The sequence below is a fragment of the Micropterus dolomieu genome, linkage group LG12 (assembly GCF_021292245.1).
Source record: "Micropterus dolomieu isolate WLL.071019.BEF.003 ecotype Adirondacks linkage group LG12, ASM2129224v1, whole genome shotgun sequence".
Classification (NCBI taxonomy): domain Eukaryota; kingdom Metazoa; phylum Chordata; class Actinopteri; order Centrarchiformes; family Centrarchidae; genus Micropterus; species Micropterus dolomieu.
The window spans coordinates 15,249,343-15,254,760 of record NC_060161.1 but is presented as its reverse complement, the minus strand read 5'-3'; the positions used below and the strand labels follow the sequence as shown (position 1 = coordinate 15,254,760).

The following is a 5,418-nucleotide window of genomic DNA, read 5'->3' as shown; positions in this document are numbered from 1 at the left end:
CCCAATAAAGGAGTGGTTCTGCAGGTGGTGACCACAGACCACTTCTCAGTTCCTATGCTTCCTGGCTGATGTTTATGTCACTTTTGAATGCTGGCGGTTCTTTCACTCTTGTGGTAGCATGAGACAGAGTCTACAACCCACACAAGTGGCTCAGGTAGTGCAGCTCATCCAGGATGGCACATCAATGCGAGCTGTGGCAAGAAGGTTTGCTGTGTCTGTCAGCGTAGTGTCCAGAGCACGGAGGCGCTACCAGGAGACAGGCCAGTACATCAGGAGACGTGGAGGAGGCTGTAGGAGGGCAACAACCCAGCAGCAGGACCGCTGCCTCCGCCTTTGTGCAAGGAGGAGCAGGAGGAGCACTGCCAGAGCCCTGCAAAATGACCTCCAGCAGGCCCCAAATGTGCATGTATCTGCTCAAGCGGTCAGAAACGGACTCCATGAGGGTGGTATGAAGGCCCAGCGTCCACAGGTGGGGGTTGTGTAAATTCATTAGACAAAGCACCGTGCAGGACGTTTGGCATTTGCCAGAGAACACCAAGATTGGCAAATCCGCCACTGGCGCCCTGTGCTCTTCACAGATGAAAGGAGGTTCGCACTGAGCACATGTGACAGACGTGACAGATTCTGGAGATGCTGTGGAGAACGTTCTGCTGCCTGCAACATCCTCCAGCATGACCGGTTTGGCGTTGGGTCAGTAATGGTGTGGTGTGGGGTGGGGGGCCGCACAGCCCTCCATGTGCTCGCCAGAGGTAGCCTGACTGCCATTAGGTACCGAAAGGAGATCCTCAGACCCCTTGTGAGACCATATGCTGGTGCGGTTGGCCCTGGGTTCCTCCTAATGCAAGACAATGCTAGACCTCATGTGGCTGGAGTGTGTCAGCAGTTCCTGCAAGAAAAATTACTTTCCACAAATCTAAAAGGTTGTAAAGGTTGTTCCTCCACAGTAGACTGATCTTTGGGTGTTTATTATCTACTCTAGCTTTTCCATCTATTTGTTCTGAGATATGGTGAACGTAATGGCCCAGGATGATGTGAAAATTACATATTTTTTATTGGAAAACGTAAAACTTTCTTGGATGAGGACTCTCCACCCCCTGACCATGACTACCACAACCACCACCAAAACATTAATCTAACGCTCACATAAAACTATGGAAAAACCATTCAAGTTTTATGCTATTCTAATGTGCATCACATGCTCATGGACAAGAACAATACTGCTGAGGCATGTTGCGTTAGGGTTTTATGCAGCCATCATCCAGTCTGTCCTCTGCACCTCCATCACTGTCTGGTTTGGATCTGCCACCAAAAAGGACAGGAGCAGACTACAACAGACAGTCAGGACTGCAGGGGAAACCCCCCGCGCACGCACGCACGCACGCACACACACACACACCCCCCCCCCCCCACCATCTGTGCAAACCTGCCCTCCATTCATGACTTATACATTTCCAGAGGCAGGAAACATCACTGCAGATCCATCTCACCCCGGACACAATCTGTTCCAGCTCCTCCCCTCTGGTAGGTGCTACAGAGCACTGTACGCCAAAACCAACAGACTTAGGAACAGTTTCTTCCCACAAGCCATCACTCTGATGAACAGCTGATTTCTGGAACAAATCTTGCAATAACCCAGTAACTCTGCCTCTAATTAGCACCTGTTTACTGGCTAACAGTTATTATTCAGTTATTCACCACTCTATTTCAGTGCTGTTCATACTGTTATATTGTCATATTGTAGATACTGTACACCACATCCACCTACCTCAAGTCATCACTCCTGCACAAAATGCTTATTTATTCCAGCATCCTTTGCACTGCTTCATTGCACTGTGTACATGTATCTGTAGATCACATCCACCTCCGACATGTACATACTCCTGCATCCTTTGCACTCTGCTCACTGCAGTATTTGTCAATATGTCTATTGTTTTTGTTCATAGTGTGTATATTTGTCTTGTCTACACTGATGTCTGTGTCTAATTTTATCTTATTATTGTGATTTTGTATGAGTAAGCACATTGTAAGCAATGTACAATCCAGAGTCAAATTCCTCGTATGTGTACACATATCTAGCAATAAAGCTGATTCTGATGTTCAAACATACCAAGCACTACGCCCACAAAAAAAAATTGCTTCACCTCCGCTGCTACAACAGGGGAAACACTGGAAACAAAAACAAATGAACCAAAAATTGCCTCCGAGCCTCCCACCAACAATACAACATTTTATGCACCCTAAATAAACTTCAAATAAAGGATTCCCCCCCCCCCCCGTAACCATGGATCGAAGTCTTTTTGGCAGCCAGTGTCACTTGTTAACTTAATTAGTAACCAACACTTGCAGGCTTGTTTGCACAGTGATTTGGTAAGCTTTAAAAAATGGATTTATCTAAACTAAATCACCACAAAGTAGCTACTGTGATGGCACCTGTGCTTGGTTTGCTGCTGGGGTTTTTGTCTGCAGGACCTGATGCAGTGTAATGAGACGCACCTGGGCCCAGTGCGCCCCATGTATGCATGAGTACTAGTCCAGATGAGATCTCCTCACCCCACAAACCTCTAATATTGTGGATTTTGTTTAATCACTTTTTCCTTTTACACAACACAAGATGCACATCTACCCCCTACACTACTGAAGTTGCCCATTCAACCCACCTTTTGTTATCATTTATTTTGACTTATTTATTGTTAATACATATTGACACAGTATTCAGTAAACCTATGTGTCTCCGGCATAGTCCCAGTCTACAGTAAAATGTAAATGGTCTATACCTTTCTAGTCTTCCAACCACTCAAAGCATTTGTACAGTACCTCGCATTCATCCATTCGTACACTGATGGCAGAGGCTAAGGTGGCGACAGCTCATCAGAAAGAGACATTAATATTCACACACATTCCTAAGCAATTTAGGATTCAGTATCTTGGCCCAAGGACACTTCAACATGCAGACTGCAGCAGCCCAACTGTGCCCCAAAGGTGTGGTAGGACCAGATTTTACCTGGCAAAATTTAGGAAAAGCAGATGGCATGGGAAGGATTGTAAACAAACTAAAAAGGAGCTACCATGGCTAGCTGGCTAACAACAGCATTTTCACACAATGTGAATTATACAGCTTGCATGGAGAATATAAACAAGAATATTTTACCAAATGAGAAAGTGTTGCGCATAACATTAACATTTCATTAAGTGTCCCTCTAAACCAATATCATTATTACGGATATCAATTGCATCTGGGTCTGATGTGAAAAGGGAGGTACAGACAGGACAATAATGCACAAAAGGTTACCATCACTATACAAAGCACATCTCATTTATAACCACAATCATTTGACCCATGACTGCCTTTAGAGCCATTTAAGCTTTCAATTCGGTGTTATTTTTGTGGATAATTTAGACAATGTTGTCCAACTCATTTGTGTCTATTTTTGCATCTGAGGTGTTATGGTTGTTTTTAGTTGGCGAGATGTTTTGATTGTTAGTTTTGATCTCACCTGCATAAATGAACTGTGTTTGTTTATTTTAATGCTTTAACGCAATGCAATGATTCAAATAAGAGCTTAACTCTGCAGTTTGAGAACAGTCATCTTGCTTCTATACCGACCACTGCTGAGACCATTAATAATTCATAATTATTACTGCACATTGTGATACAAACAGAGTCAAAGCTTGCTTGCTCCCATCTTGCTTTCTCCTCCACTCCATACTTCCACCTTTTCTCTTGGCTCTAATTTCAGAAAGGCACAGTTGGCTTGAGTTTCCCACAGCTGGTGGAAAGAATCAATAACCCCTCCCCTGTTTTCTCTTTCCCTCACTTCCACTGGTCTAATTCCCTGCATCATCTGACCACCTCACTTGGTTTCTGTATGCTCCCAGTCTGTTTTTTTAAGTCTCCTCTCTTTAACAGCAGGTTTGTCTCTCCTTTACCTTTTCCTCGTCCCTCCATTTCCCTCTGCTTTGGGCTGTGGTGTATGTTTGTTGTCTCACCCTTCAATCCTGCCTTTCCTCTCTAAAGGATTCTATTCCCAAAAAGCCTTATATGCTCATCTTAACACATGTACACATACTCCCATTCACACTCCAGTTCATAATCAGCAATAAGTAAAGCACCGGCCATTTCAATGTCACGTTTAGTGCTGGGTTTACATTTACAAATGTATGCAGTGCACATAGGCTTGAGGATACAAGTCACAGATGCTCAAAATAGCGCCAATCCAATAACAAGTGTCAGTGTCACCCCGACATCCAAGACTACAGCACTATGCATCCAACATTACACACACCAAAATCAGTCTTTGCTTTCTGCAGACAATGGAGCCCACTGCAACACACAGTTACTGACCAAACTGAAGGAAATGGAAAAAGGATGAATGAAGAAAGTAATCGTTACTTATTTGCACTTAAGTCGTCAATAAAATAATTTTCATGTTAGCTTGTAGTTACAGCTGTCATCTTCTTTCAGTCCTCAGAGGGCAGAGCTGGCAGGAAGCAGGGCAGTTGTGCACTACACTAGACCCATTTAGATATACTGTACATCATTAGGATGCTAAATAAGCAGTAATGTAGTGCTAGCTCATCAGTGTTGCAAAATGAGGCCTGACGGGGAATCAACACCCCAATGCGACGCTTTGGTTTTGGCTTGTTTTGTCAATGCGTTTGTGCAATTTGCCTCCTTCAGACCACTCGTCAATCAAATAGTGTGACCAATACTGTGACATTGTATTTCTAGAGCTTTCTGTGAAACTCTGTTTCACTATTAGGATTCAAAAAACAAGCCACTGGTTGTTTACAGCAGCTTTTTTGGCTCGTTATAGATTGAATGACAGATAAATATTGGTACGGATCATCTCATTTGATTCAGGTCAAGGTGATCCAGGTGCTGCCCTGGTTGTATCATTTAACAAGTCTCCACATAACATTTAGGCCTAGTCGAGACCCTGAGTACAATCACGAGTCATCATAATCCGCTTTTATTTTTAGTCTCAGATAGATTAAGGACATGTCTACTTTGGCATTGTTGACCTTCCTATATTAACTAACTAAAAGACGACAGAGGAAATAGAGGACGAGTTAGAGCAAATAAGCTGAGCAGCACAGACGCCAAAGACGAAAGAAGCAAATTTGTTGATTTAGATACTAAAGAGTATACTGAGTGTGAAAGAGGAGAGAGGAAGGAAGAGAGAGATAACAGTAAGACACCGAAAAAGAAAGTCAAGATGAAAAGACAGAAAAACATGAGGCAGAACATATATAAGTAAATTAGAGAAAGGAAACAAGACTGGGAGGAAGAGTGGAACATTTTTCAACTAGCCCATTTCCAAATTCTGGTATTCCTGATGGAATATTAAAATATGCTTTCAGGGCAAAAGTGCTGGTAGTTTTGCAGTCAAAAATGGGACCCCCCCCCCCCCCCCCCCC

General features: G+C 43.5%; 1 protein-coding gene across 5 annotated transcripts in view; it reads right to left on the bottom strand.

The window, feature by feature from the left end:
- Positions 1–5,418, bottom strand: part of pcxb (pyruvate carboxylase b) — a 326,653-nt gene that overhangs the window by 280,100 nt on the left and 41,135 nt on the right. The window lies entirely within an intron of this gene.